Raw genomic sequence first — 21,467 nt, 5'->3', positions numbered from 1 at the left:
AGCGTCACAACTCCATGCAGTATGCATCGTTGGTACAGTGGTAAGCACACCTGCCTTCCAACTCCACCCCATTTGCCCACATCCTACTCACCTGGGCACCCCCACTCAAGTGTCACTTCCAACCCTGAAACCCACCAGAACCACCCTCTCCACTCTTCCTGCCTTTCAGTCTGCCTAATGCATTTTCACTGATAACAAATCAAACACGGGACAAAATTCCTGCTATGTATACTACTAGACTCCAGCATCCTCTTCTCCTCATGTATGGTATGAAGTACAACGTCAGCAAGGTAGTAGCTGCCAGTAATTGTTGCTGACCAGATGAATGACCAGAAACAGAAAAGTACAGAAAAACAATAATTGTAATAATGGTACTAATATCCCATAATCATGCACAGCTTTAGCATTTTAAAAAGACTTTTATAGGTTTTCTCGTTTCATCTTCAGAATTGTATAAAAGTCAAATGTTTTGTCGTGAAAACATTTCTGCAAATTATTTTGCCACACAAAACCAACAAAATTTCTACAAAATTTGTGTCAATGTGTATGAATTCCTTGTTATGAGATCTCCATGTTTTCCCCGTCTCTTCTTTCTTCCTCATACCAAGAATAAGCTACATCTGGGCCACATTTTCACACACTTACAGGCTTCTCTGATGTTCTGGAAAGTCCATATTGTCCACTTATGGACCTTTGTTCTTCTTCCCCTTTCTAATAAAATTTCACAAGTTCTCCCTTTGTAATAATAGCTATCCACTCTTTTTTTTCTTTTTGCCCCATAATTAGCCCTCCAGCCTTTTGCTATTGGGATATGAAGATGACAGGAACTTTCTGTCTTTTTAAAAAAAATATTTCATTTATTTATTCATGAGAGACAGAGAGAGGCGGGGGGGGGGGGGGGGGAGAGACACAGGCAGGAGGAGAAGCAGGCTCCATGCAGGGAGCCCAACATGGTACTTGATCCCAGGACTCCAGCCTGGGCTGAAGGCAGCACTAAACTGCTGGGCTACCAGGGCTGCCTGGAACTTTCTGTCTTTTACCAGCAGTCTGCTATGCATAATATTCCAGTAACTATCTCTTGTTGCTCTTCTGTTCTTTTCTGTACCCTCTCCCACATTAGCCAGCTTAGCTTCTATTCATTGATTTTTCAAACTGTGCTCAGAGGATCAATGGGAACTCCTGAGAACTCCAGTATGTGCCATGGAAGTCGCAGCAAGTGAGGATCCCCCTGCCCCAACCTCCAACCAAAAAACTGTATCTGGTACTTCCTGGGTTTCAGCTAAACTCCATACAAAGAAAGGATTCTGAGTCTGAAGCTTCGATAAGTATGAAAATCACAGTTCCACCCACTGGAAATAGCTTTTACTATTTTTTTTTTAATTACACAATACTTGTCTACTTTTTCTTTTTCGGTTCTCAATCTTCTTTCTTTCAGTACTCTCAAGACACATGTAGCCCCTAAATTTTGGAGTTAGCCCTGACCCCACTGTTTTTCTCATCCTAAATTCCCAAGAATTCTTGGTGTTCTACTTCAGAATCATTCCTCAAACCTAGCTCCTCTTCACTATTCCCACTGCCTTGTTTTGGTTTGGAGCTCATCATCTCTTTGATTGACTCTTATACTCTATACTCCTGGACTCCTCCTCCTCTTTCTCCTTCCCTCCCTCCAGCCTGCCCACTACTCACCCATCCAGGTCTCACACTAAGGCATAAATTTTCTCCTAGCACCTATCTGCCCCCAAAATCCTCTGTCTCCTTCATCTCCAGCTCCTCAGTCCCCTGAATGAGCACTCTTTTCACCTCACATCTACTCAAATGCAGAACTGTAACCTTCTCAGGGTCCTTCCAAAGATGACCAATGAGCAAGATCAACTTTACTAAAGAGCTGTGTAGACTCTGGAAGAAGATACTGGCCAGTTCTTCCCCAGAGCAAACCACTTAAGAATCCAGACTCAACACTTCTCTACTCTACTGTCTTTTCTGGGCCAGGTCACCCCTATAGTTACCTCTCCCTGAACTTTCCCCTGAGCAGTGCCCAGCGTGTCTGGCTTCTCTCTTCCCTCCTTTTGCAGATGCACCCAAAACTTCCCATGCCTCCTAATGTCTTAAGCATGTAGATCTTAAGCACGAGGCCCAAATGTGAGAAGAAACAGGACATTAGTTTGGGGTCAGACAGATCTACTTAAATTCCCAATTCTACCACTTGCTCTGTGACCTTACCTTGTCTCAGAGCCTCATTTTTTTCCACAGCTGTGAGATAATATGCCTCTCAAAAAGGTTTACTTAAGGATCAAGGATAATATATGTAAATCATAGAACACATAATAGGCACCTAATAAATGAAACTGGAAGAATTTTGATGCTCTTGCTGCTCCTGCTACCACATATCTATCATGTTTGCTCTAAGGAAACAAGTTTCTTGGATATTAATTTTGTTCTTTGACCACTGAGGTCACTGTGCTGTCAGTTGTTACCATTATCTGATCAAGACCTACAAAGAAGGCTACTCTACTGTGGCTCAAGTAGGGATATCCCTGAAGCTGAGGCCAGCTATAGAAGAAAGTGGTCTCAGAAAAGAAAAATCAGGGATGCCTAGGTGGCTCAGTGGTTGAGCATCTGCCTTTGGCTCAGGTCATGATCCTGGGGTCCTAGGATTGAGTCCCACATCAGGTTCCCCACAAGGATCCTGATTCTCCCTCTGCCTATGTCTCTGCCTCTGTGTCTCTTGTGAAGAAAGAAAGAAGAAAGAAAGAAAGAAAGAAAGAAAGAAAGAAAGAAAGAAAGAAAGAAAGAAAGAAAGAAAGAAAGAAAAAGAAAGAAAGAAAAGAAAGAAAAATAATGAGGTGAGTTCTAGATAGGTGAGTGACAGAGTTCTGCTTCTCTTCCCAGTTCTAACATCAAGAAGTAAAAATGTCTGTAGCTATTCTTCTAAAATGTGGATAATCGAAGTGTGCCCCCCTCTGTGAAAGAGAAGAGACAACTAGGAAGGCAGGGAGCCCTGTTAGGACCTTAAGCCAGAAATTTGTAATTTAAATGAAGATCTAGATTCTCATCGTATCTTTATTTTCCCATTGCCACCTCCAACCAAGTTTTATTGAACTACTCAGGTGGACACGTGGGTAAGTCTTTTACCTATGTAATTACCCCAAATGTTATAGGCAGAAGGTGTTCTTTGGAGGAAAGCATCATAGTGGCAGCAATAATAGTCGAGAAGCTCTAGCAGGAAAGTGAATCTTGGGTAAAAAGATTTGATTCATTTGCCTTCTTCTTTCAAGAAATTATAATCACAGTGCCAACTTGGAGATTTCTGGGTTTTATTTTTATTAGGAATGTGGCATTTCCATATATAAGTATCAAATCCTGTGGCTTCAGAGGGGATCCAGGGAACTTCTTGCTGTTATCCTTCTCCTGGGCAACCCTGATTTACAGAACCAGAAAAGCATATGGAATAGCTGAACTAAGAGACAAAGGAAGAATCTAGTGCTTAGAACCTAACATTGACAAAACTCTAAGACAAACACAAATTTATAGAGACCCCGACAGAACAAAATGCCATTTTATCGTGGTTATCTTCCAACATCATCTGAGATGAAGTCCAAGAACATGACACCATGTTGCAGATTGGTGTCAGGACAGGTTAGAGTTTTTCAATGTCACCTGAGCCTTCAAAGTGCTTTTACTAGCATTGTTCTTATCTATGGCCAGTTCCCTCCCTATTCCCATCAGTGACTACGCCAAATCCCTCCTTAAGCCTATGTCATCCCTAAATCTGTCCCCCTCAGACAATTTCACAAAAAATTATTGCATAGACAAAACATGTGATCTAGTCTGGATTCTCTCATCCTCTGTCCTTCCTCTATACTAACAACCATCCTACATCCACATTCTCCTGAACCTTTTCCTTTAATATCCAAGGAAGAGACATTCCTCCTTCTAACTTCCTTTTCATTCTTGGTCTTATCCTTTCTCATTGTCCTTTAACTTTTGGTGGTTTAAATCCTTTCTCTCTACTGGACCCTTCCACCGCTATCGAGAAGCATAAGCTGTCACCTCTATCTTTAATGCTCTCTCCTACTCGCCTCTACCCATATCCCTATCTAATAGCTACTGCCGCCTTTTTTTTTCCAAAGCCAAGAATCTAGAAAGAGTTGCCTACTCTCGATGTACTTAAACTATCGTTCACTTCTCAATTCAACCCCCTAAATGCTCTCACCAAGAACACTTGTGAACTCAACCCAATGAATACTTTTTAATATTCAACTTTGTGCCCCCTCCTCACCTCTTGCCCCCAGCACTGCCACAAGCTCAATTATCTAGAAAATGTATCCTTATTTATCTTAAGGACATTTATTATTTTTTATTTATCCTTAAGGTATGGTTTAAGAGTCACATCCTTTACGACTTTCCAAGCCTTTATTGCCAAGGGTGTTTCCTCCCTCTGGGAATTCATTCAGCACTTTATGAATACCTCTATTACATCTCTTCTTATATTATGTTGCATTTAACTCTACATCTCTCCCCGCCTCCAATCTGTAAGTTTAGGCACTGTGTGTTCAGTACCTGGTATGTAGACCTCCAACAAATGTGTTTTGAATTTAACAGAATTCATCCTAATCTATTACTAAGGAGCAAATAGAAATAAATTTAAGAAAATCTTGTGGAATAATTTAAACTGGAATCAAGTCTGTTTTTCCTATAGATACTAAACAAGAAAATTCAAGTATGAACATATTCTCTAAATTCAAACTGAACCTTGCATGTTTTGATTCATGTTCATAGTAGAAACACTTCCAGGTGTGTCACATACACTGTGGTTACACACTAATATTGATGGTGAGACAAGTGAAGTCTGCCTGGAAAGGTAAGATGGTGCAGCTGAAAGAATCCTAGACCAGGAAGAAAGACATCTGGTTTCTATTCTCTGATCAGGTACTAACACACTTGACCAAGTCTTGTTCACATCACCTCGTTTAAACAATAATGGCGTTGAATCAGATGATCTCCAAGGGCATTTTCTGCATTGAATGGCTAAAATACTAATTTTTCTGAGGTTTAAAAAGATTTGATATATGGAGTATAAATGAAGATCACAGATTTCAAGAGCCTGAAAAACTATAAAACTAATCTGTAGTAAGGGTACTAAAGTTCCCAAGAAAGGCAACTTTGGATAGATACAAGGATAGGCTATGATTCAGGTTAAAATGATCAATGAAGAGGAGAAAAATTTGGAAGTCAGCAGATTTTTAGACTGAATCTAGTGGTGGGCAGTGTGTGAACGGAATCACAGATTACAAAAGCCAAGAGCCTGGTAAGAAACTGTGAAGGGTGACAACAAAGCAACAGAAGAGGCCAAGGACTAAACAGAAATCTCTCCATTCCATGGAGCCACCAGGACAAAGGCAAAGTAATCTTTCCTGGCAAGAACTGCAAAAAAAGACTTATTGTCCAAGAACATCCAGTTTGGGGGTAAGGTAAGGAGGTTTCTGATTTATTACATATGCATAAATATTCATGGAGTTCCTACCATTAATATGAAAGATGTGGTTCCAGTCATTTGAGGTATTTTCTGTAAGAAAACAAACTATACTTATAATGATGCCAAATGTGCCTTCAGTATAGCTGGGGCATAACTTCAGGACAGTAAGGCAGTCAAGGCTTACTCCTTGGGTGACAGTTTTCTATATTTCAGAAGCATAAGAGGTTTGACTGTGCCTGAGGTTAGTAAGACCAAAAGGAGCATGAGTCGGCTGCAAAGTTCCAAGAAATTTGCTTCTTTTTAGTGATTTTACAAACTTGCTTCCATACCATGACAGCTTAGCTGAACATCCTTTTACAACTGAGCTTTCACCCCTAAGGCTCTTCTCATGTTTGAGTAGATTTGGTTCCATGTCCTAGTCCCTTCCCTCGCTCACCTCATTTCACTCAGGGACTTCCTTGCCTACCAAAAAGTCCTTCAGTGTGCAGCATTTTGTTCTCTATTCTGAGTCAATCAGGGCCACTGAACTATAGCTTCAGGTTTTCATCATTCTTAGCAACACACACATTTATTGAAGACCTGCATATTCTAAAATTTGTGCTTAGGGCAGATAATTGGCTTAGTCCTTGGGTTACACAGGATTTTGACTAGAGTATCAAGAGGCTCAAGAAGAATGGAATGGAACCCATCAAAGTCTCAGAAAAGAATTAGCTCTTAAGAAAAACAGGGTGGTTTATTAGTCAGCTTTTTGCTACTACAACAAAAGACTCCCCAAATCCTAGTTGTTTATAAGAACAAACATTTAATTTTTGCCCTCATTATCTGAGGACCAATGGTTGGTTCTACTGGGCTTGCCTGGATTCCAGTGTGTTCTACTGGGCTCCACTGAGCTCCAAAAGTTCTCTCCTTGTGAGACCCACGCACAAGGAGCAATCCTATTTGGAGCATGCTATTCTTGTGGCTGAGACTCAAGTTGTAGGACCAAGCAAAGCAAGTTCATGAACAAGTTCTACTTAGACGTGGTTTATGTCAAATCCACTCACATTGTCCAAAGCAAGTCACATGGCCAAGTTCAAAGCCAATAAAGTACAAAAGTATATTCTGACAACATGAAAATATGGTAGAGGAACAGGGGCAGGAAATGGAAAACAAATTGTGTCAATAAATATTACAACCTAACACAGGTGGTATAATAGGAAAGAACGGGGATTTGGAGTGAAAACACTGCAACTCGGGTTGCTGTTCTAATTATTTACTGTGTAAACTTAAATACAATTTTACCTCTCTGAATCTCAGAATCTCTACATCTGTAAAATGGGGATAATGATGATCATCTAAATTAATTCACATGGTTGTTGTGAGGATCAAGTGAAAATGCAGTATCAGCTATCAAGTACTTTTAAAATTTACTTTTTATAATAAATTAATAATAGTAGCCAGCTATGAGAGAGGAACTATAGTAAAAATTTCTCCAGAACTAAAATATATAAATAAACATATAATCAATCCTCTTCAGTCAAGAATAGATTCTTTGTATTCAGCTACAAAAGATACCAGATCTGAAATTTGTAAAAGCCATCTAGACTCACCATAACCATTGTCAGAAGAATAGCTCTATAAAGGTTACACTGACATTTGAAATATACCCAAATTGTGTTAATAATAACAACAATAGTATTCATGATGCATTTTAGACTTTATAAAATCCTTTCATTTTATTCATGATGACACTGAGTCTCAGAAAAGTTAAGTAATTTGCTTAATGCTCCATAGACCAATAAGACAGGGATGCTTAGGTTAGATTTAGGTAAAGCAGATTTCCTAGTTTCCCATGGAACTAGTAAGAAAATTTCCCAGACACATATATAAATACATAGACAAAGTGATGCATGTGATAAATAAAAGTGAAATTCCCCATGCTGCACAGCTCATGAAAATGATTAGTGTGGGTATATAAAATTTTCATTGTTTTAGAATGAAAAACCTGACAAAAAGGCCAGAGAAATGTAGCCCCAATCACATAGCAGTATCTGAGAACTCACAATGTCCAACTTTGCAATCAGGAGGTTTGCTCCTAGGCAGATGGCAAACAAGGCTTCGTTTTGCAAGATGATAGCAGGCAAGTAGCCATAGGGAGAGTAGGGGACACACACACACACACACACACGATACCCCAAACCCTTAGGCCCTAAATGTACAAACACACAAGCAAAATATTCACAAATCAAAGGAAGTAGCAATTGCCTAGAGATATTTCCTGGGATACGCAGTCTGCCTCTTATTTCACCAATACACCACTTTGTAAAATTATAGCATTCATGAGATTCCTAGCTCTATGTGAGTCAAAAACCCATGAGAGGGTGAGAGTGTAAGATTTCATTTATTCATCTGGGGGAGCATGCATGAGCAGAGGGAGGGGCAGAGGAAGGAGGAGAGAATCTCAAGCAGACTCCGAGCTGAGTGCAGAGCCCAGTATGGGGCTCAACCCCACAACCCTGAGCCGAAATCAATAGTTGAAATCCCCCCCAGCACCCTGAGGGTGGGAATTTCTTAGTTGCTACCTTTCATAGACTGAAGGAGTCTAGGGTTGGAGGTGGCAGGTTGCCGGCTAAAGCTAACAGGAAAATTCAAAGGAAGTTTCTCTTCTCCCTGACGGGCCACTTCATCAACATGTGGATTTGAGGGGATCTGCACTGGGGATATCACATCTACTCTGTCACTTTAACCAAGAACCTCTCGTTTTTTATTTCCTAAACCATCACCATGATATCCTAACTGGAGTTTAGGCCCCTAATCTCAGTCCTCTCCAATCCATCTCTTTAATGGTAACCAGAGTGATGTTTAAATGCCAATCTGACCATGTCATGTCCCTTAATAAAAAGGAAAAAAAAAAAAAAAAAAAAAAAAACCTCTAATAAATCAAAGCAGCTTGCAGGATAAAGGCTAAATCCCTTAGTGTTGAATCTAAACTTCATCCTTTGGCTCCATTCTGTGTCTCACCCTCAACCCTGCAATTCAGCTACACCAGGTTAATTTCAGGACATACTCCCATGGGTACCATATTCTCTCATGCCCTCATCCCTTTATTCAAGCTGGACTTTTTGCTTGAAATGCCCTTTTCCTTTGCCCATTAGGCAAACTCTTACAATACTTCAAAGCTTCAGCTCAAATGTCACCTGGCCTAGACGTCACCACTCCACCCCCATCCCCAAGAATTTAAGTTGCTATGTTTGCAATGTGCTCCTACAGCTTCATGCTGACCTTTCTCCTGGCATTGTTCTCAATATATCACAATTGCCTCTTGTCTGTCACCCCAACTAGACTGTGATGGTAGGGATTGTGTCTTGTACACCTGGATATCCCCAGCTTGGGGGTTGAGGGGTACACAAATAGATTTTCAGTGCAGGTTTGTTGAAAAGAGCATTGGAGCATTTATGAAACTTCAAAAGTACATTATATCGTGTATTGGTAAATGCATGTATGATATATTTTGCTCTCTATGTTAAATACCAGGGGAACAAATCGCTAGAGTGGTAAAGTGATCTCACCTATTTGCTTCCAAATATTAGCCTATGGACACCATCCAATCTCTGACAGTTTTTACCAGGTCATAATAAAATGAGCACAAAGTAATATAGTGAGATTTGCTACAATTATATTCTCTCCTCTCTCCTCTCTCTCTCTCTCTCTGGTGTTAGAGCTTTGTTTTGTTTTAATCATATAAATGGAGCAGTAGTAAACAGCAGTTTTGTTTGGGTTTTGCTTATTTGTGTATGCCCTCACTTGGCAATCTAAAAATAAGCAAGTCAATATTGGTCTTTATAACAGTCAGGGTCTCAGCAGGAAACAGAATTCACCCCAGATGGTTCAAATAAAAAGACTTTAATAAAGGGACTACTCACAGAGTTGAAAGAGTAGGAAGCTATACAAGGGTGGTAAAATGCCCAGAAGGGTTAAGGGGAAGAAATTGTGTCACTGGAGTCTGGGGAGGAGCTAGAACCATGGTGAAAAGGCCACCCAGAAGAAGCCATAGTTTTAAATGGACATCACTACTTCTGAGCAACCAAAAGGAAAATAGAATCCTGAATTCTAGATTAATCCCTTCTAGTCATTACCTGGGTGACCTTAAGCAAATGTTTAACCTCTTTGAACTCCGGTTTCTTCATCTGTAAAGTGGAAATAATCCCTATCCTACCAAACCTCTAGGGTTGTTGCAAGGGCAAAAGAGGCAACATGTATGAAAGGGCGTATAGGCTGCAAAGGGCTGCACAATTTAATTTAAGTGACACTTATGTAATCCTCACTGTGTGCCAGGCTCTGTTTTTGTTTTTTGTTTTTTGTTTTTTCATTTTTGTTTTTGTTTTGAGAGACAGACAGGGGGAGAGGGAAAGAGAGAATCTTAAGCAGACTCCACATTCAACATAGCGTGATGTGATGGTAGGGGCATATCTTTTCCTCACAAGGGCAGAAAATACTTGAAGAATGAATGTTACCCTCATCTTTATCATCAGTGTTATAACAGGGTGCAACTTCATTTATTCTGAAACAAAAATGGTAACCTTTATATACCATGCTAAGAGATTTTAGTATATCTTAATACTTTTATTCAAAATAAGATTGGTGGATGAATGGATAAAGAAAATATGGTATATAAGTATATATATAATAGAATATTATGCAACCTTTAAAAAGAAAAAGATACTGCCATTTGTGACCATGTAGATAAGCCTGAAGAATATTATACTAACTAAAATAAGCCACACACAGAAAGCCAAATACTGCATGATTTGTGCTTAAAAAAAAAAAAAAAAAACTAAACTCATAGTAATAAAGAGTACACTGGTGGTTGATAGAGGCTAAAGGAAGGGGGTCATGGAGATTTACTGTATAATAGGTAGAAAGTTTCAGTTTGCAAGATGAAAAGAGTTCTAGGGATGGATGGTAGTGATGTTTGCATATGGCAGTACCTAATATCACTGAATTGTGTAATTAAAAATGATCAAGACAGGAAGTTTTAAGTTTTGTGTATTTTACCACAATACAAAAATAAAAACGCATTAGAAAAACAAAAATAAGAAAAATAAGTCTGAAATATACCATATTTTCATTTATTTGATTACTTAGGAAAAGTAAGAACCAGTGGCATCCATGCCCCCTGACAAGTGTGAATCTACACCCAGCCTAAAGCCACCACACGTGCACAAACAAGGCTCACTCTCCTGCCTTGCTGAAATCCATTAGTGCACTTCGACAAAACAGCTTCCCAATGCTTTTGTGAAACCAGCAAGCATGCCCTACCCACTACACTCTCCAGCTGCCCTGCCAAAGCCAGCAGGCTTGTGCAAATCACACAGGGGACCCCCTTGATCACCTGGCCTTGGTGACCAAGAGGGTTGGCATTCCAGAGCTGCATGGAACTCTAACAATTGGAAAGACAACTCTCGGCAGGCCACCACTCCCAGGGCAGCAGACTGAAACACAACCCCAATATTCCTATGAAAAAGACTTATGTGCTTAGCCTGGAGCTTCAGTCTGAGGGACAGAATTCTGGTTTCCCACAGATCTAGAGGCTGAAGAGGCATACCCAGGGAACATAAGCAGGAAGAAAGCATTCCCACACACCCTCTTGGTCTCGCTACAGCTTAAGACTTCCTAGAAAGGAGCTTATGCACTCATTTGGAGCTCCAATTCTTGTGACTATAACCTCCAATCTTCTGGTCTGAAATCCAACAGGGATTACAACTGTGGCCCCACAGGATGGTATATATTTGCATACTTTAAAAGTTCCTGCCTGAGGGTCTGGTTTCTAATCAGCCTGAAACTAGGTGCTAAATAAGATTCCTCCCTTTGGATCATTGACAAGTCTTGGCACACCCTCAACAACTGGAACGTATCAAGAATAAATCAGGTGATTTACACAATCACAAAGGTTCAAGAGACAGCCAAGAACTAGGGCAAGTTTGAACAAGAAGAATCATCACCTACACAAGCCCACTCTTTTAAGAGACATAGCTGTTTCGCTTAATACATGGAAATAAACACAGACTCAGGTAAAATGAGAAAATAGAAAAATATGTTCGAAATGAAAGAACAAGACAAAAACTTCAAAAAAAAGGCCTTAATGATACGGCATTAAGTGATACCTGATAGAGGATTAATTACTTATAAAGCTATCAGGTATCACTTAATGCCGTATCATTAAGGCATTAAAAGACAAAATAGTAAAATTAAAGCTACCATAATTAGTTAAGGTATAAATAAAAAAACATATAGAAAGTATTATCAAAGACATAAAACATGAGTAGTGTGGGTAAAAATGCAGAGTTCTGGTGCTCAAATTTAAGTTGCTATCAACTTAAACTGTGATATACATAGGATAATATATGTGAACCTCACAGAAACCATAAAACAAAAACTTACAGTAAATACACAAAAGAAAATGAGAAAGGAATCTAAAATAACAACAAAGAAAGTCATCAGCTCATGAGAGAAAGAAGAAAGGAAAAGTAAAAAAAACAGAAAACAAAAACAACTGGCAAGATCGCAATAAGTACATATCTATCAATAATTACTTAAAATGTAGTTAAATTTTCCAATCAGAAGACTGACTAAAGGATTTTTTAAAAAGACAGTCATATATTGCCATATGTTCACTTCAGAAGTATAGAGATGTAAGACTGAAAGTGACGAGATGGGAAAAGATAGTCCATAATGGAAACAAAAAGAATGTTGTGTTGCTATACTCATATCAGACAAAATGGACTTTAAGACAATAATAAAAGACAAAAGAGGGGCACCACTTTGAATAAAGGGGTCAATCCATCAAGAAGATATAACACTTATAAATATATATGCACCTAACATCAGAGCACCAAAATATATAAAGCAAATATTAACAGGGAAAAATTGACCTCAACATAATAAAAGTACAGGACTTTAAATTTGCACTTACATTAATGGAGAGATCATCCAAACAGAAAATCAATAACTACCTTAAATGGACTATTGGACTTAACAGATATATATAGAACATTCCATCCAAAAAAAAGTAGAATATACATTCTTCTCAAATGCATATGGAAAATTCTCCAGAAAAGATTACATGTTAGGCCACAATACAAATCTCAAAAAATTCAAGTAGATTGAAATTGTATCAAGCATCTAATCTGACCACAATGGTATAAAACTAGAAATCAATTACAAAAAAGAAAACTGGAAAAACTACAAATACATGGACATTAAACAACATGTTACTGAACAACTACTAGGTCATAGAAAAAAATAAAGGAGAAAACAAAATATACCCAGAGACAAATGAAATGAAAATATACCCAAAAAAACATGGGATGCAGCAAAAGCAGTCCGAAGAGTGAAGTTCATAGCACTACAGGTCTACCTCAAGAAACAGGAGGGAACAAAAATAGGAGAAATGTCAAAAAAAAAAATCAAAAAAAAAAAAAAGAAATGTCATAAATAATTTAAATTTACACCTAAAGAAACTGGAAAAGGAAGAACAGCCAAAGTTAGTAAAAAGAAGGAAATAATAAAAATAAGAGCAAAAATAAATATAATAGAAATTAAAAAGACAATATAAAAAAATCAATGAAATGAAAAGCTGGTTCTATGAAGAAATAAATCTGACAAACCCTTGGCTAGACTAAACGAAAGAGAAGTTTCAATAAAATCATAAATGAAGAAGTTACAACTGAAACTACAAAACTAAAAAGGATCACAAGAGACCACATGAACAATTATATGCCAACAAACTGGACAACCTAGAATAAATGTATAAATTCCTAGAAATTTACAATCTTCCAAGACTGAATCATAAAGAAATAGAAAATCTGAATAGGCCAATTACTAGTAAGGAGATTGAATCAGTAATCAAAAACTTTCCAACAAACAAAAGTCTAAGACTTGATGGCTTCACTAGTGAATTTTACCAAATATTCAAAGAAGATTTGATGTTTATTCCTCTCAAACACTTCCAAAAAACTGAAGAGGAGGTGAAGCTTCAAATCTCATTTTACAAGTCCAGCATTGCCCCAATACCAAAACCAGACAAGGCTGTCACAAAAAAAAAAAAAAAAAAAGTATAGGCTAACATTCCTGATAAACATAAATGCAAAAAATCCTCAGCAAAATATTAGTAAACCAAATTCAATAATATATTAAGAGGAAGATACATCCTCAAACCAAATTCAACAACACATTAAGAGGATAATACATCATAATTAAATGGCATTTATTCCAGGGATGCAAGGATGGTTCAACATTGGTGAGTCAATCAAAATGAAAACTAAAAATCATTGGATTCTCTCAATAAATGCAGAAAAATCATTTGACAAAATTCAACATAGATTTATGATAAAAACTCTCAACAAAGTGGGTACAGAGGGACATAACGCAACATAAAAAGGTGATATAGGACAAACCACAGCTAATATACTCAATGGTGAAAAGCTGAAAGCTTTACTCTAAGAACAGGAATAAGACAAGAATGCCCACTAATCCCACTTTTATTCAACATAGTATTGGAAGTCCTACTCATAGCAATTAGGCAAGAAAATAAATTAAAAAGCATACAAATTGTAAAGGAAGAAGTAAAACTGTCACTATTCCAGATGACATGCTATATATAGAAAACCCTAAAGACTCCACCAAAAAACTGTTAGAACTAATAAACAATTCAGGAAAGTTGCAGAATATAAAATTAATATGAAAAATATCTGTTGCATTTCTATACACTAACAATGAACTATCAGAAAGGAAAAAGAAAATCAAGAAAATAATCCGAGTTAAAATCACATCAAAAATAGAATAACCAAGGAGATTAAAGTCCTATACACCAAAAACTATAAAACTAATTAAAGAAATTGAAGACAAATAAATGGAAAGATATTTCATGTCATGGACTGGAAGAATCAATATTGTTAAATGTCCATACTCTCCAAAGTAATCTATAGATTTATTTTTTTTTTTAGATTTATTTTTTTAAAGATTTTATTTATTTATTCATGAGAGACACAGAGAGAGAGAGAGAGGCAGAGACACAGACAGAGGGAGAAGCAGGCTCCATGCAGGGAGCCCGATGTGGGACTTGATCCTGGGTCTCCAGGATCAGGCCCTGGGCCGAAGGCAGGCGCACTAAACTGCTGAGCCACCAGGGTTGCCCAGTAATGTATAGATTTGATGCAATCTCTATCAAAATTGCAATGACAGTTTTCACAGAACTAAAACAAATAATTCTAAAATTTGTATGGAATCACAAGAGATCCTGAACAGACAAAACAATCTTGAGAAAGAACAAAGTTGCATGTGTCACAATCCCTGATTTTAAACTATACTACAAAGCTATAAGAATCAAAACACTATGGCACTGCATAAAAATAGATACATTGATCTATGGAACAGAATAAACAGCCTAGAAATAAACCCACACATATACTGTCAACTATTTACAACAAAGGAGGTTAAGGATATACAATGGAAAAAGGACAGTATCCTCAATAAATGGTGCTGGGAAAACTAAATAGCTCCATTCAAAAGAATGAAACTGGACTCACTATCTTACACCATACACAAAAATCAACTCAAAATGGTTTTAAAACTTGAATATAAGACCTGAAGCCATAACACCAGAAAGAAAACAGGAACAGTAATTTCCTTAACATCAATCTTAGCAATGTTTTTCTGGATCTGACTCCAAAAGCAAGGAAACAAAAGCAAAAATAAACAAATGCAGATACATGAAACTAAAAAACTTCTGCACAACAAAGGAAACCATCAACAAAACGGCAACCCACTAAATCAGAGAAGATAACTGCAAATCAAATATCTGATAAGGAGTTAATATCAAAATATATAAAGAACTCTTATAACTCAATAACACAAAAACAATTCTATTAAAAAAATGGGCACAGAATCTGAATAGACATTTTTCCAAAGAAGACATACAGATGGTCAATATACACATAAGTCATCTGAAATATAAATCATCAGTGAAATACAAATCAAAACCATCATGAGATATCACCTTATATCTGTCAAAATAGCTATTATCAACAAAACAATAAATAATAAGTATTAGTGAAAATGTACAGAAAAGGAAACCCTTATGTACCATTGGTGGGAATGTAAATTGGTGCCGCCACTGTAGAAAACAGTATGGAGGCTCCTCAAATCATTAAAAACAGAACTACCAGGTGATGCAGTGATTCCACTATTGGGTATCTACTGAAAGAAAACAAAAACATGAACTTGAAAAGATACATGCAATCCCTATACTAATTGCAGCATTATTTACAAGCCAAGATAGCAAACAATCTAAGTGTCCATCAATGGAAGATGTGATACACACACACACACTGGAATGCTACTCAGCCATAAAAAAAAAAAAAAGAAATCTTACCATTTTTGACAACATAGGTGGACCTTGAAATATTATGCTAAGTGAAATAAATCAGACAAACACCATATAATTCCATTCATATGTAGAATCTAAAAAACAAAACAAGCAAAACAAAACCCAGACTCATAGATACAAAGAGACTGGTGGTTGCCAGAAGGGAGGGGGCTGGGACAGGCATACAAAATGGGTAAATGGGATTAAGAAGTACATACTTCCTTGCATTTGTATCTTTGGGGTAAATCCCCAACAGTGCAATTGCTGGGTCGTAGGGTAGGTATATTTTTAACTGTTTGAGGAACCTCCACACAGTTTTCCAGAGTGGCTGCACCAGTTCACATTCCCACCAACAGTGTAAGAGGGTTCCCCTTTCTCTACATCCTCTCCAACATTTGTTGTTTCCTGCCTTGTTAATTTTCCCCATTCTCACTGGTGTGAGGTGGTATCTCATTGTAGTTTTGATTTGTATTTCCCTGATGGCAAGTGATGCAGAGCATTTTCTCATATGCATGTTGGCCATGTCTATGTCTTCCTCTGTGAGATTTCTGTTCATGTCTTTTGCCCATTTCATGATTGGATTGTTTGTTTCTTTGGTGTTGAGTTTAATAAGTTCTTTATAGATCTTGGAAACTAGCCCTTTATCTGATATGTCATTTGCAAATATCTTCTCCCATTCTGTAGGTTGTCTTTGAGTTTTGTTGACTGTATCCTTTGCTGTGCAAAAGCTTCTTATCTTGATGAAGTCCCAATAGTTCATTTTTGCTTTTGTTTCTTTTGCCTTCGTGGATGTATCTTGCAAGAAGTTACTATGGCCGAGTTCAAAAAGGGTGTTGCCTGTGTTCTTCTCTAGGATTTTGATGGAATCTTGTCTCACATTTAGATCTTTCATCCATTTTGAGTTTATCTTTGTGTATGGTGAAAGAGAGTGGTCTAGTTTCATTCTTCTGCATGTGGATGTCCAATTTTCCCAGCACCATTTATTGAAGAGACTGTCTTTCTTCCAATGGATAGTCTTTCCTCCTTTATCGAATATTAGTTGCCCATAAAGTTCAGGGTCCACTTCTGGATTCTCTATTCTGTTCCACTGATCTATGTGTCTGTTTTTGTGCCAGTACCACACTGTCTTGATGACCACAGCTTTGTAGTACAACCTGAAATCTGGCATTGTGATGCCCCCAGATACAAATGCAATGAAACGCCGGGACACCTGCACCCCGATGTTTATAGCAGCAATGGCCACGATAGCCAAACTGTGGAAGGAGCCTCGGTGTCCAACGAAAGATGAATGGATAAAGAAGATGTGGTTTATGTATACAATGGAATATTACTCAGCTATTAGAAATGACAAATACCCACCATTTGCTTCAACGTGGATGGAACTGGAGGGTATTATGCTGAGTGAAGTAAGTCAGTCGGAGAAGGACAAACATTATATGTTCTCATTCATTTGGGGAATATAAATAATAGTGAAAGGGAATATAAGGGAAGGGAGAAGAAATGTGTGGGAAATATCAGAAAGGGAGACAGAACGTAAAGACTGCTAACTCTGGGAAATGAACTAGGGGTGGTAGAAGGGGAGGAGGGCGGGGGGTGGGAGTGAATGGGTGACGGGCACTGGGTGTTATTCTGTATGTTAGTAAATTGAACACCAATAAAAAATAAATTAAAAAAAAAAAAGAAGTACATACTTCCAGTTTTAAAATAAAAATAAGTAATGGGGATGTAATAATGTACAGCATGGGGAATATAGTCAATAACATTGCATTAATTTTATATAGTCACAAATGGTAACTGGACTTGTTATGGAGACAGTTTTACAATATAAAAAATGCCAAATCATTATGTTGTACACTTAAAACTAATATTGTATGTCAGTTATATCTCAATAAATTTTTTAAAAATTAGCATAGTATATACACATTTTCAAAAAAAAAAACAATGACAGGTTATGGGTATCTAGTATTATCATTATTGTTTTTACTATTGTATTAGTCAACCAAAATTGATACTCTGCAGTGGCTAAACACAGAACATTCTCCTTGGAATATAACACATTTTTATGGCATTCCTTCAGCGTGTTTTTCTAAATACTCCAAAAAAGAGTAATAATCATGAACACCATAATGGTTTCCATCAACAGCCAATAATTAATGTGTTCCATCACCCATTTTTGTTTTGCCAGTAGGCTGACCATGACCACCTGCAGATTTGCACTAGGGAACATGTTAGAAGAGTTGTTTACTCCAAGATTATTCTGAACACCCTTCCTGGTGCCTAGAACCCTCATAAAACATGACAATAAATCATCACAAACAGAATTCTCAGTGGAGATTTTGTAGGTCATAGCTGGCAGTCAAGTCTTTGAGTTCAGTTACATATTATCATTACAGACTATCTTTCATCCTAGAGATGCACAAATCCCAAACAGCAACAAGGTAGCAGAAAGAAGACAGGCATTGAAGCCAGAGACAAGATTCAGATCCCATCTCCCACACTTTAGGTAAGTTATGTGTTGTGTTCGAGTAGCAATAAAGTAGCTCATAATTTCTGCCCTATAAGATTGTTGTAAAAATAAAGAATTTATATAAACCACCTGGTCCAGTGCCTAGCATATAGCAGATGCTCACTAAATAAGTACGATAACGGTAATGATGAGGATAGGAGGATAGCTTATGATGTCCCTCACCAGGAGAATTGGCTGTAGATGAAGACATTTGAGGTGGATGAATGTAAAACTTGGCTCTCTCTCCAGACAGGAATCAATGTTGATCAATGCTCCTCAGCTGTGGTGGGCAGCTGTTCCTCTGCCCAAGCATTCCTCCTCCTAAGAACAGCACTCTCCTTTCCAAGGAGGATGGCGCCTACTCTTTCTCCAACCATCTACTCCATCTCTTAGGGTTGGCCACCCTTACCCCTAAACCCCACCTCAGGCCACAGAAGGGACTGTGTGATCCAGCCAGACTAATCTTAGTCCAGCCCCAAAGTTTTCCAAACTGGAACTATGAGTCTTTTCTGCCCCAGAGTCAAAGCTAAGAAGATATGGCCTAGGACCTGCCCGTACCCAAGTTTGCATAAACATAATTCAGACCCACACAGTGCCCTTGGGGATAAAGGACCTCTACAGTGAGTATCTGAAAGTGTCTGGTGCTCTAATTGCCCTAAAAATTTCTGTGTTTACTTGTCTCTCTTCCAGGAGCCCATGAACTTCCCAAAATCCTATTTTATCTACATTTACCATACATTAAGGGCTCAATGAATATTTGCTAAAATAATTTAAATAGACATCTGAAACAAAAGAAAGCTATGAAACCCTTAATATAAAACTCACATACTCTTCAGACACAGCATGGTTTGATTTACCCTTACCCACCCACCCCCATTTAGCTGAGTGTAATACATGTAGAAATCACATTATTTACCTACAAAATAGTTACACTACAGGTCCAAAAAAGGGCCTAATGAGTTTATAAGTCAATAACAAGGGCATTTTTATTTTTCCCCATCTCCTTTGCAAGAACATCTCCTTGCCTGTAAGGGAGAAAGAGGATAAACAGCAGACTCTGATGCTTTTGAAGCTGAGCTATCAACAAAAGATCTTCTAAATCAATTCGCCACCAGAAACAGAATGCAGGCAGTTCTCAGAAATGTCTCACAAAGCAGCACAGAGAAAGCCTCTCTGAAGACGGAAGCAGGAGATGTTTCCACCCTGGGGATGGAAACCGAGTACGGCAGTATTGCCTGGCCTGCAAACTTCGCCATGGGGTCAGCAGGGGTCCACAGCCATTTCAGCACAGGCCATCCAAAAAGGGTCAAACACTTTGCCCAGGTTGCATGGGTGAGTCTTCATTCCAGGCATGAAAGTCAGATTTCCCAGTTACTCTCCCCCTAGACTCCCACCGCCTCTCTGCCAGCACCAGACCTACCAAGCAATGACCGCCAGCGGAGAACAAGGAGCATTGAGGAGGACCAAGCTGGGCATCTGCCAACACCATCTGCAAATTCCACAGACTAAGGACAGAGGCGGCCTCAAACCCCACTGAATCTAAAGCATGGGGATGTCAGAGAGAGACAGACACATTGGCTGGACCTCCCTGGGGCCAGGGTCTGAGAGTGCTCAGTGTGTATCTACTTAGCTCTTTAGATCCAAAATTATGATTTTGCCCATGTATCCAAATCGAATTGGGTCTTAAGAATTCACGTTCCAATTAATCTCACAGGATACTGGTGTATAAAACCAAATAACTTTTTTTTTTAGTAGACTATTGTTTTAGAGCAATTTTAGGTTCACAGTAAAATCAAGTGGAACAAAATGACCATTTTTAAATTTATAATTGGGATCAATAAGCGGGCTTTGAGCTTCTGCTATTGGCCATGTGCTGGATGAAAACACGGCAAATAACACTACACTCTCCTAACCAAGCTGCACACAGTGGGGAAAAGGGGAAAACAGAATGTTACAGGATAGGCTAGTAAACATTAGGACAAAGGTAAGAAGAGAATGTTATAGTGACACAGAAGAGAGGGTCCTAATGCATAATGAAGGATCAAGGAAATCATCTGGGAGATGTAAATGCCAATGTTGGGTTTTGAAGAATGCACAGGGGTTTTCCAAGTGAGTGATGAGCCTTTAGGACACTCCAGTACAGGAAAAATTGACATCCTTATGAATTCTCCTTGCCCAAGCCCAGAGCCAGAGGATTCTGAACAATGAGTCTCTGCAGTTATCTTCTCTGAATCCAGAAGAGTTCTCTGCTGTCCATCTCTAAAGTTTTCCCCTAATTTTTCACTTTCTTCCTATTTCTCCTGTTTTCACTATAAATTCAACCTCTTTTTAGCCCTTTCAGGTGAATGGTTTCCAAACTTTAGTTTCCACCCCAAGTGCTATCTCTCTTGTCACCCTTCTCTGCCCTACCCTCTAGAACATTCAAGTGTGTCTTTTCCCAGGGCATTATGCCCAAACCCTAGGCTCCATGATCCTCACAGCCTTGGTAGAGAAGGGGGAGTTAGGATCATCATAGACAGACTGCAATGACAAAATGGCCTCTATCAAGAGTCATCTGTCCCACGGCACATCCCCAAACCTGGTATAATCAGATGCCTAAGGACACCAGCTCCAATCCCAGAGTATTTAAGATCCTAAGAATGAGTCCTCTGGGTTGTAGCCAAACCCCCATGAAGTACATTATGCCAAATAGGAAGGAACAGGAGAGTGGATTCTCAACACACCTAAGGATACATACCGATCTTAATTTGATTTGAACATTTCTAATGTTCATTAAGTGAACAGATCAAAGAACCATCCTCGAAGCTCTTTTCCTATGAAGACAGTCAAGTTCAGCCATTCTGCAGTGATGTGTATAACTGCCCCTCTCAGAAGGGGACCTTCTTACAAATTTTGAGGACCTCCTACCATCATGCCCTACATCTTGCTCTAACACTTCCAATTCAATTAAGATGAGGCATTTCAGTAACAATCCCTGGAGGCCCCTCCTCATTCCTTCTCATTTTCCCCTAGATTGAAGTTGTTTCTCAAAGCCAGCCTGGGCCTCAGGTAATTGTATCAGTAAACACAAACTGAGTCAT

General features: G+C 38.5%; 1 protein-coding gene and 1 long non-coding RNA gene across 35 annotated transcripts in view; one reads left to right on the top strand and one right to left on the bottom strand.

The window, feature by feature from the left end:
- LOC144322592 (uncharacterized) overlaps positions 1-21,467 on the bottom strand; it is a 300,251-nt gene that overhangs the window by 261,056 nt on the left and 17,728 nt on the right. The gene's annotated exons all lie outside the window — the stretch shown is intronic.
- On the top strand, positions 3,486-20,062 carry LOC144321780 (uncharacterized). Its single transcript, XR_013387297.1, has 3 exons — positions 3,486-3,636; positions 18,292-18,384; positions 19,400-20,062. It is a non-coding gene; the product is annotated as an uncharacterized LOC144321780 (long non-coding RNA).

The sequence above is a fragment of the Canis aureus genome, chromosome 10, assembly GCF_053574225.1.
Source record: "Canis aureus isolate CA01 chromosome 10, VMU_Caureus_v.1.0, whole genome shotgun sequence".
Classification (NCBI taxonomy): Eukaryota; Metazoa; Chordata; class Mammalia; order Carnivora; family Canidae; genus Canis; species Canis aureus.
This window is presented reverse-complemented; position numbering and strand designations above follow the sequence as displayed.